Here is a 12,160-nt window from a genome sequence, read left to right on the forward strand (position 1 = left end):
ATTACCTGTGTAAGGGGGTTGGGAATTTGCATTTTAATCAGACACTCCAGGTCAAACATGTCAAACTCGTGGCCTGTAGGCCACATGCCTCGTTTATTTGGCCCGTGTTAGCCTTTGAGTTTGACATGCTTGCTCCAGGTGCTTGCAGATCCATGGGCTCACCTAAGAAACATTGAGTTAGAGTGAGACAATATTTAGACACTATTTCAACTAGTACACTTATGTTTCAAGTGGAGACAAACAAGTATTTTTTCTAGTGAGGATATCAGAGTTTGGGGAACAGAGGGCATTGTGTAGCTGGAGTCAACTGCTTTCTATGTAACTCCAAAATAGGCTGTTGATGTTCATCTCTCTGGGACCAAGAGCTAAGTTTCTTGAATGTTCCTATACTTTCTTAGTTTTTTAGTAAAATGACAACATAAATATCGTCTAAAAAAGCTGCAAATACACTATAGTTTTTTGCTATTTATCCCATTTTCAGTGTTTAAGAAGCTTTCTTCCAGATAAGAGTAAGTTCAGAATTCTCTGTGAATAGCTACAAAATAATGGTTGCTGCTTGAAAACTCCTAAGTATAGCTCATGTTTGGAAGGAAATTATTTGGTCATTTGGCCTAATGTAAAAACAGAAAAGGTGGTCTGAAGTTCGCCCAGCAATTCAAACTATGATGTTCGGTTCCGTGTAACTAATGCTCTACTTTCTCTGTTGATCCCTTTGCTTTTTGTCACTTCTGAGGATCAGAGCTGTGAAGCTTGAGGCCACTCAGGTTCCAATTTTGTGACAAATCCCCCAGGGCTCACTGGAGTGGCAGTAAGTTCTCACAGTTTGATTTCCTTTCAACCATTGAAGTGTTAGAAAAGTCTCAACAAAGGCTCCCAGGGAAAACAGCAATTCTGACTATCCTCCATAGTAATGACTTACCTCTTTCGTTCCATTGATTTTTTGTTGTTGAATAATTTTAATGCTTTTCTCCATAGATATATGGCACGGTTTTCACAAATTGGCATAATCCTTAACCATGTTTTGAGTGTAGCCGCTATGTCTCACTTTCATCCTCACTCTGTTCCCCTCATTTGCCATACAACAGTTGATTTTATTTTTAAAAATTTCTTTAGCCTTTTAAGCTGTTATTTTCACTTTAAATATATGCTGTTTTTATGTAATAAAGTTAGATCCTCTTTTAATAGTACAGATATCTATAAACACCTCATGTTCACTAAAACATTATTTTGTGATATTTGGCATCAGTTCAATAACAGAAATTAACGTTAAGGGGGAAATGTAGTATAGATTATGCCATGCATTTAGTCAAGAAAGAAAACTAACATTTTTAATGAAGAAGGGATATTATGAGGAGGAAATAATGGCTTTTGATTCTGACAGAAGTAGCCATACCAAACTGACTCTGCTTATTGTACCTATATCCAGAAACTAACTGACTCACCTTCAAAGTCAGGATGAAATCAAACAACACATGAGCCACATGACTAGCAGTTTTGTTCTGACTTTCCAGCCTGTCTCAAACTCTCTTTTAAATTAATTCACCAAATACTAAATGAACCCAGCGCTTGTTGGAAAAAAAAATGACAGAAACGATTGCTCTACAGCTTTGCTAAGTTAGTAAGAAATCAGTTTTAGCCCTAAACGGTTTGGCTCAGTGGATAGAGCGTCGGCCTGCGGACTGAAGGGTCCCAGGTTCGATTCCGGTCAAGGGCATGTACCTTGGTTGCGGGCACATCCCCAGTAGGGAGTGTGCAGGAAGCAGCTGAATTGATGTTTCTCTCTCATCGATGTTTCTAACTCTCTATCCCTCTCCTTCTCCCTTCCTCTCTGTAAAAAAAAATCAATAAAATATATTTAAAAAAGAAATCAGTTTTAAATGACCTACATTAAAAGAAAAATATTTTAGGTGCTACTATTCAAATATGTTCATAAGAAATATTTATAGATATTTTTTCTAATCACCAAATTATTTAAGAGTATTTAGAAATAAAAGCATTGCTGTTTATCACACATTTTCTGTTTGCTCCAGTTAGTGGCTCCCATTCTTTGCCAGATACTGCATGGAACACATAGGAGTTCTGGAATATATTTTAACAACTCTGAGTGTTTTATCACTTATGGACCATCTCATAATTTGGGCACCCTTTGCTAGACACAAGCCAAATGGGGATGATTCTATACTTGTGTCCAGGAGAGTTGATTTCTAGGTATGGTTTAATTATGCATTCATTGATATTATGAGATATCTACTGGTTATTATCTCTTTGCGACCCCACCTCACCCAGATCCATGTTCTGTTCTTCTCTGCCTTGTTCTATGCCCTGGGAGGCTGACCTTGACCTCTATGAATTGCATTTACTTAGGTTTCTTTAATAGCTGCTTCTGTTCAAGTCCCATAGATGCCAGCCGATGGCAGGGGAATGGGGGTTAGTAGGAGAGAGATTTGGGGTTGTTATCCATCTCCCCATTTTCCCCCTCCATGGGTCATGGTTTCTAGCAGTGACTGCATCCTTCCATGACCATCACCCTTGCTGTGTGTCCCCTTGTCCATGCCCCCAGCTCTAATGTATTCCAGTAACACTGCTAGCTTTGTTTGTCTTGTCCCAGGCCAAGAATACCTTTCTTCAGCTGGTATTCTCTGGGTGATGCAATATTCCTTACTAGTTCCCTTCACCCTGCTCACACCTGTTAATTATCTTTTATTCAAATCCCCTGAGTTGCACTCTGATTCTTGCATGATTGAGATAGCAGTAAGATACACTACATAACGTATTTGATTGTCAAAATTCTATCCCTGGATATAGAAATAAGATAGGAAAGCTAAAGCAGATATTTAAGACATGATCTGCCTGGAAAGTATTTACATTTAAAATAGCCTGACTAGTGCTCCTTCTGCTTCTCTGCTTTCTTGTTACTGCAACCAGTTCCTCAGCAACTAGCATTACCTCCCACCCCAATGCCACTGTGCCTACTGTGCCAATAGCTACTGCTTTCACCTTCACTCCCACTGCCTAGACCCATCGCTTACATTGATCAGAGCCATTTAAGGTGGGATGAGGGAAGATGAGGCTTTTACAGGAACATTAGCAAGAGACAGTTAAAGCTGAAATAAAACATGCATTGGAAGGTATCCAGCATTCCTCCTCCTACAGAACTTTGATAGAGATGATGTTTCTAATCCCAGTTGTGTTCCCTGGTACTTAGCTTGTAGCTGGCTTTCCCTGCTCTGATTTGACTCCTTATTTAGCTTATAGAACCGACTTTCCTCTCATTTGGTCACAATGTCTTTAAATGCAACCCCCAAGGCTATCATGTGCCAAGTATCATGCAGGAGCTACCATCTTCGGCTCCTCCAGTGCTGTTCTTGCCACCATCACTCTTGGCTTGGCCTCTGCTAATGCCTGTACTTGGATCGCCACCACCCACTCCCCTTCACGCCCCCCTCCACACACACTTGGACAGCCCGCCCACTGCTTCTTGGCCCTCCATCTGTGCCTTTCTTGATTCTGCCTTCCCTAATGTCAATCACCCTTCCCCACTGCCATCATCTCCATCACTCACTCTATTTCCCACCAACTGCCAATTTCTTTATTTCAGCCCTGAAACTGAAATTCCAAATATCCAGTCCCTACAGATTATGAAGTTTGGCATTTTGCATTTTGTTTTTAACACTGCAGATTTAATGTAAAGAGGGGTTAGTCCTCAAGAATTCCTTAGTTTGGGGTTGATTATATATATTCTGCAAAAAGTTTTATTGTTTCATTTGGTCCAATGCATGGGAGAGGGCTTCAGGGTGGTTAAAAGAATGGCTAGTAGTTTTGGGAGAGGCTCAGGTAAAAGCCAGAGACACCAGGGGATGCTGCATAGGGGCCCTTCGAAGGCCTCTGGGCTCCACAGGCTCCTAGTAGCACCTGCGGGTGAGCTTTTTAAAGAGATACTCGCCCAGCCCAGCTTGGGAGCCGGCAGCCTGCGGAGGTGAGTCAGGTGTTGCCCATCTTCTTGATGAGTTTCACCTGCTCACCCAGGAAGTGGTTCTCCAGGAAGTCACAGAGCTGAGGGTCTGCGAGCGGAGAACCCAGGACCTGCAGCTCCACAAGGGCCTGGGTCAGGTTCCTCTCTAAGGCCAGGGTGGCTCCCATGGTGTCCTGAGTTTTGCCCCCTTATCTGGGGAGGCTTCAGCACGTCCTGGAGAGAATGCGGCCACCGTGCGGGTTTTGCAACTTTAAGAGAAGCTCAGCGCCCTCGTGCTTCTTCTCCGCCAACTCAGGGAAGAAGTGGCCCCCGCCCTCCAGAGCCACATCGTCCGGTGAAATAGAAGCCCAGGGAGAGGTAGGTGTAGGGGGCCCGCAGATGCAGGCTGGCCAGGCGGTTGACCGCAGCCTCTACCCCGGAGGAATAATTCTGACGAATTTGGGAGCTCATGGTTGTTTGGCAATAAGGAGTTAAAGTAGAAAAAAAATGGCGTATTGGCTGGTCCGGGAGGTGGTTCTGAAGGTGGTGACTGGATGAGACGCAGGAGAGTGGCCGGAGGCTGGAAGAAGAGGCGTCCATGGGTCTGTTCCGTCCAAACACTGTTGAAGCAACAGGCATATCCGGGACTGCCGAGGGCACTGCCTGGAACATATTATTATCTTGAGGAAATAGTATTATACCTTTGGTCACTTGGTTATTTTGAGATAATTTCATTTTAATGGTATTTTTTTTCTTCTTCTTTTGGACTCTGTTTCCAAACCAATACCCTATTCATTTGTCAATAGAGAAAATCTTATATTTTGGATGCGTACATGTTCTTTGCAGTAAAGTTCCTATAGCAGAAATCCACTTCCCTGGTTAAGATAGCAATAGAGTTTAAATAAGATATAAACTGAGTCTTATATTGTCTTTATTATTAAAACTATATAAAGAAAAAATGGCAGAAATGAAGGAGAAAAAAAAGATTAAGTAGACCTACCAACCTTTTTTAGAAAAATTTCCTTAGATTCTGGGCTATACCACAGGAGCTAGAATCACAGATCTACGATGCAGTCTTTCCTAAAACTGTATTATATAAACCTCCTATTTTTTCTAGATTAACAGACTCCTGATATCTGTTAATAACTAGGAATCATTGAGAAAAGCTTTTACTTATTTTTATTGTTTTATTTTCAAATTTTAAGATTATAATATCTAAGAAAGTCATAGACAAACTGTAGAAGATTTAGAGAGCATTAAAAATGACTCAACAGTTTTAAAATAAGACCTCTGAAGAAAGCTTAAAAGGAATTAGAATTATTCAGTGGAGAGAAAAATATGAAGGTGCTTTTGTCTTCCAGACTGGGGGGCAGTTAATGGGCCTTGAATGTTCCTTTTTCTTCCTTGAATGTAAGAAGCGGGATCAGTTGTACATGTTAGTAAAGAACGTCAAAAACAGAGATGTTATGTGAATATTTTCAGAATTCACTTTTCTGAAGTTCTTCAAAAATAGACGGGAAAAATATTCAGCATTTACAAATTATATTCAGTAGAAACAGAGATATTATTTTTCTAAAATTTCCGTGGTCAAAGATGCTTGGGAAAATGTTGCATATTATGTTGCCTTCTTAGGTTTTAGCAATATACATTAACATGTTGCAGGCTCTGAGAACTGGACAGAAAAGAACTTGCTGAAGTCAGTTTAATGCTTAGCCAACAAAGCTTATTTGCACAAGGGGGGTATTATTTCCCTCATAGCACACATCACATTCTTTAGTTTCCTCTTGACAACTGTTTAGGAAACACTGGTTTAAAGCCTGGAGAATGAATTCCTACACCTGTTGAGGTTCACTGTTGACTTCTAAGATTACATTAAGAAATAGTGGTGAATTTGTGGAATTTAATCCAAAGGATGAATGAGAGTTAAATAAGAAATATGTAGAAAACCATACAAAAGAATCACCTTGAGATGGAGTAAAATGTTTTATACTTCTATCCGCATGAACTATGTGTATCAGGATGGAGAACATAAGGGGAAAATATGTTAGGTTCACATATTTTAAGAAGCCGAAGTTTATTTTATGCTGTTAAAAGCACTTTGATGCACCTCAAAATAATGTGTATGAAGTCCATGCTAAATCTATTAACCACCAGGCCATGATGTAAATGTCTGGATATCTTTTGCATTACATATTCTAATTTTAGTATTTTGTTTCTTTTTGTTGTTGTTAATCCTCACCCTAGGATATTTTTTCCATTGCCTTTTAGGGAGAGTAGAAGAGAAAAGGAAAGACACAGAAATATCAATGTGAGAGAAACACATCAATTGGTTGCCTCTTGCAGGAGCCCTGACCAGGGCCCAGGCTGGGGAGGAGTCTGTAACCAAAGTATGTGCCCTTGACCAGAATCGAACCCAGGATTCTTTGGTCCACAGGCCAATGCTCTATCCATTGAGCCAAACCTGCTAGGGCTAATTTCAGTATTTTAAATTAAATCTCAAGAAGTATTTATTATAAAAAGTTGAGGTGCATATAAGCCCTTTTAACTTCAAAATCATGACACTTGCATTCAAATTATGTAAAAATATGTGAAAACAGCAATTAAATTTGGAGGAATGAAAGTGTCCTGGTAGATTGGAAAAAGCCAACAATATTTGGGAGCTTAATTCTGTTACACAATTTCCTCCATGCAATGATTTATGCTGAATATATTGTCAATTTACTCTTGATTTTAAAATCATTAAATATTGAAAATTGTAATGCTATAAATAACTAGAAAGGATTTTGAATGAATGAATGAATGAGTGAATAAAGAGTATTGAATTGTAAAGGGTGTCCCAAAATTCACGCAAGAAGTAATTTTGATAGAAAACACAGGTTTATAATTAAAAATTGTAAATTTTTTATTGATTCATAAAGTATACAGTATAGGGTTATGTATGGAATAGGACATTGGGTAAATGGCCTCCACGGCTTTGCTGGCACATATGCAAAGCCGTGGTCTTCATTGGTCTTCATTGTCCCTGCTCCTGGGCCATAATTGGTACTTGGTAATGCTTATCAAATTGAAGGAATTGAAATCAAAGGGCAACAGATATTAGAATCTGATTCAATAAACCAGGTAAAATTAGGCTTTTATTTATTTTTTGTTGTTGTTGTTAATGCTCATGCAAAATTCAAATCTTGCGTGAATTTTGGGACACCCTTTATTTAAAATGTGTTGAATGGTTATTTTTTCCCTTTGAAATATTAATCATATTTCCCATCTAATTCTTTCTAATTATTTTCATTCTAGGGTTAATTTGGTTTAGTCCCTCTTTTGAAAAAAAATAGATACTATTTTTTCTTGTATTCAATGAAGACACTGTATAACATTCAAAGTATCTAATATATACCCCAAGGACAGAGAAACGAATTTTTGTAACTTTACTTTGTTACCACATAAATGTGTACAGATATCTTTGTTAAAGGGTTTACATTTTACTTGTTTTCTTATATCTTCAGTACTTAATGAATCTTAACATTAGACTAGAAACAACTATAAAATATTATTTTCATGAATATATTAAAACTTTAAAAAATTATAAACAGTATGGAGTTTCCTCAAAAAATTAAATATGGAACTGCCATTTTTGACCCAGTTATTGTACTTCTAGGAATCTATACTAATAAAAAGGTAATATGCTAATTAGACCGGACATCTTCCGGATGACCTTCCAGATGTCCTTCCTGACAAAGCTGGGCCCAAGTGAAGCCACCCCTGGTCCCAGGCACCTGTGGCTAGCCCGGGTGAAGCTGGCCTGGGTCCCAGGTGCCTGCAGCTGGCCAGAGGGAGGGAAGCCAGGTCCCGGGTGAGGGGCCGAGGCAGAGGCAGTTAGGGGTGATCAGGCCAGCAAGGGAGCAGTTAGGGGCGATCAGGCAGGCAGGCAGAGGTGGTTAGGGGCAATCAGGCAGGCAGGCAGGTGGGCAGTTAGGAGCCAGTGGTACTGGCTTACGAGAGGGATGTCCGATGGGATCCGGATTGGAGAAGGTGCAGCCAGGCTGAGGGGACACCCCCCCCCCCCAGGGCACGAATTTTTGCACCGGGCCTCTAGGATAAGAACCCAAAACACTAATCCAGGGGTTCTCAACCTGTGGGCACAAACCCCTTTGGGGGTTGAACGACCTTTTCACAGGGGTCACCTAAGATCATCAGAAAACACATATATAATTACATATTGTTTTTGTGATTAATCACTATGCTTTAATTATGTTCAATTTGTAACAATGAAATTGGGGGTCACCACAACATGAGGGTCTGTATTAAAGGGTCACGGCATTAGGAAGCTTGAGAACCACTGCACTAATCATAAAGAATATATGTACTTCTATGTTCATAGCAGCACAATTTACAATAGCTATGATCTGGAAACAGCCCAAATGCCCATCAGGACATGAGTGGATATAAAGGTTGTGGTATGTTTACACCATGGGATACTATGCAAGAGTTAAAAAAAGAATGATCTCTTACCCTTTGAGACAGCATGGAGGGACCTGAAGAATAATATGCTAAGCGACATAAACCAGGTAGAGAAAGGCAAGTATCACATGATCTCACTCATATGTGGATTCTAAAGAACAAAATAAACTGATGAACAAAATAGATCCCGAGACATAGAAGCATGGAACAGGCTGCCAAATCTCAGAGGGAAGGCATGGGTGGGTGGGTGAGTGAGTGAGAAGAGATTAACCAAAGAACCTGTATGCATATATGCATAACCCATGGACACAGACACTAGCGTAGTGAAGGCCTGGGATAGGTGCAGGATAGAGGAGATCAATAGGGGAAAAAGGGAACATCTGTAATATTCTCAACAATAAAGATTTTTTAAAAAAGCTGAAAAAATTACATTCTTTTTGAAAGGTGCTTGGCTCATTCTATTAAAGTTTTGCAAAATTTCATGATAAACACTGGGAGACAATATTTTCTATGGTTTCTGAATTAAAAAGATATTAATAACCTGACTACTATTAATAGTAGTAAGCTATAAAACTTTTAAAACTCATACTTTGCCAGATTAATATAGTATGACTTTGTCTAACAACCATACATATATATTTTCCTTAACTATTAACAAAATATAATACAACTTTATTACTCTATATAACCATTGTAGAAGGAATGGCAGAGAGGTTTGAAGTCCATTGGTGTAATAAAGCATTTGTACTAATACTAATCTTTCTCAGGAAGGCAATTAACTGTATATTTTAAAGTGGAAATACAAGATTTAAAATTGAATGCCAAATTTTTATTTTTTCCTTTGATAACATATATATACATAAAAGGATAACTTAAAGTCTTTGTGACTAAATTATTATTATTATTTTTTGGAAATGTACTTTACTCCTGATACTGTTTTACACAATGTCATCAATTATCTTTTCTATTGACTTGAGTTCTTCTAAAAAAAATATTTCCTAAATATGAAACATTTAATGAGAAGGAAGAAAGGAGTAAACAACATTAACTTGTATTTGCATTATGGATAAGATTGGCCGCAGAGCTCTATAGATCACATGGTTGTCTGTGTAGAACCACTATATATTTGCTGGCCCACAGCAGGTCTGTTAAATTTACTTTCAGACTTCATATTTGGATTTAATTCCCAGTAATAAAAGTAGTATTAACTTCCAGTAATACTACTTTTCTGGCAACTTATGAATTTTCCTCCCTTTAGGAGGAAAAGAAGTGTAAATAATACTGTGAAGCTGAAATTTTTTTCTAGAGAACAATTTCATTGTATTTTCTCAGTAGAAAGACTATTATGCAAGTTAAACCCATAAACATTAAGTACTGAATATTGTAATGCTATAAAGAACTAGAAGGGATCAAGTTCTTTCAAGGTAATGCACTTTTGAAATAGATCATTTATACCCACTTACAGTTATTTATTGACAGCAACCCACTCTGTAAATCATCACTTACTTAACTGACCAGTGAACACACTCTTTTGGGGGGTTTAATAAGCTATATATGATTATATTGACACTATGGATTTATTTGCTCATAATTTATGTTCCACTCTATTTTTGGTGACATCTAGATATAGTTTTAGCATGAAAAAAATCTGCAAAAACTACAGTTTAAAAGTATAGCACAGCACAACCAGTGTGACTCAGTGGTTGAGCATTGACCCATGAACTAGGAGGTCAGGGTTCGATTACTGGTCAGGGCACAAGCCCGGGTTGTAGGCTCAGTGGGAGGTGGGGGGCGGGAGGCAGGTGTACGGGAGGCAGCTGTTCAATGATTCTTTCTCATCATTGATGTTTCTATCCCTATCTCCCTCTTCCTTCCTCTCTGTAATAAATAAAAACATTTTTTAAAAAAAGTATTGCACATACTGAGCACTTTCTAAAAATTTTGGCAATGTTACTGAGTAAATTCTAAGGTTATGGAAATTCAGAATTATAGTCTTGTTCATAAAACTCTGATTTCCAACATCTTTTCCAAAAGTTCAATGTCTGCTTTTTTAAGGTTATAATAAAATCTATTTCATATTTGATACTATGCTGTATGCCTAGATAAAGTGATTGATAGATCTCTGTGGCTACCTGTCTGTGTAGCAGGAGAGCAGGTAATGCTGCTCATCATAATGGATAGGCTCTAATATCCATAAAGTGGAAGATAAAACTTAGGCTTCTGCCTGAATTAAATGAGCCACTCCTGTAATTTCATGCACGTTTGGTATACATTTATTCCACATTTACTTCTGCCATTTTCTTCTTTCAAGTTGACAAGGTAACTTTTGCATAGTTGATTGATTACCTAGGTATTACCTCTGTTACTTCTAAGTACAAATGTGTAGAATTTGGCCTTTAAAAACTGCCTGCCCTGATTCTTATCATTTTGTAAAAGTAAAATCAAAAGCCCAAAATATCTATTATATATTTTACTTTCTTCAATTTGGCTGCCTTGAAGAAAATGGGTAATACTCAAAAAGGTTAAAATTTGATAATGTTTTTATCATATTAGTTTATTTCTATACTTCCTGGTTTCAGAGGCTAGATGGTCACAACTACGCATTGCAGGATCATCCTGAATAATTAATCCATTTTTCATGTATATACATATATACAGGGTATCCCCAAAAATGTATGTATACTTTAATAGCTGATAGCTCAATTTTGAAAATGTGTTTTAATACACACTGCCTTTATAATTATTCAAAGTGTGTGTATACACTTTTTGCATACCCTACATTATATTTTATGGCTCTTTAAAATTATAAAAATATTTTCTTTGTTGTTTTTCTCTGCTTCAGAAAAGAAAACTATAAAGACATACATAGCTAACCAACTCATGTGAAGGACTATCATGTTTTCCTGTCTATCAGTGCTTTTCTTTAGCTGATATTATGATAGAATGATCTATTCCTTAGGTATGACATTCCCCGGTTAATTAAGGCTTAATTCCCAGTCTCAAAACAACTCTTCAAGGAAGGCATACCTGTTTCATATAACAGAAGCAAAACCTGAGACATGGAGAGATTAGGTAATTGGCCAATGATCACACAGCTGGTAAATGGCTGAACTGACACCAGTTGTGAGCTTGTTGCCCTCCCCATGTGGTGAGCTCAGTTGTTGCCCTCCACGCTAATACACTGAAGCTTTTAGCACCTGCTGAGGTATGTTGGACAGTTTTCTTCCACACTAACTGGCTCCAGGTTGCTAAACCTTTGGAGCCATTGTTCTTTTTATAGATCAACAGCCTTTTTCCTCCTTCTCGGTTGACTCCACTAGGGTTTATTTTCTTTGTGCTTGCACCAGCACAACTGAGCATTGCTGGAGGAAATCAGAAAACAGGAAAGTTTGGGAACACTTTAAATTCCCACTGACCAGCTACAGCTGAGCCCTCAGCGTAGCCTAGCAGTTCTATTTGCCTTCTCTTGTCTCCTTTTGTGTAATGCGGATTTCAGAGCTTCACCTTCAGCAGACATTTGATTACCCACCTGGCCCCTGACTGTGAGCAGAGGACTTCTCATTCTGCTTTTCAGAGAAAAGAAAAGCTATCAGAAATGCTGTCAACTTTCTTGGCAGTATTCATTCTACTTATTGCTGCATTAAAATGAAAGTCAATTGTGTTAAGTACTTAAAATATGTAAACTTTATTCTGTACATTGTATGTATAGATATGGACAAGCCAAACTTGTTTCCTGGTCTCATGGAGTTA

General features: G+C 38.3%; 1 protein-coding gene across 1 annotated transcript in view; it reads left to right on the forward strand.

Annotated features, from left to right (window-relative positions):
- Nucleotides 1-741: 741 nt before the first annotated feature.
- NLGN1 (neuroligin 1) overlaps nucleotides 742-12,160 on the forward strand; it is a 785,693-nt gene continuing 774,274 nt past the window's right edge. The window contains exon 1 of the mRNA XM_023759871.1: nucleotides 742-808. The gene's annotated coding sequence lies outside the window, so the exon portion shown is untranslated. The remainder of the gene's footprint in view (nucleotides 809-12,160) is intronic.

The sequence above is a fragment of the Myotis lucifugus genome, unplaced genomic scaffold (assembly GCF_000147115.1).
Source record: "Myotis lucifugus unplaced genomic scaffold, Myoluc2.0 scaffold_164, whole genome shotgun sequence".
NCBI classification, from domain to species: domain Eukaryota; kingdom Metazoa; phylum Chordata; class Mammalia; order Chiroptera; family Vespertilionidae; genus Myotis; species Myotis lucifugus.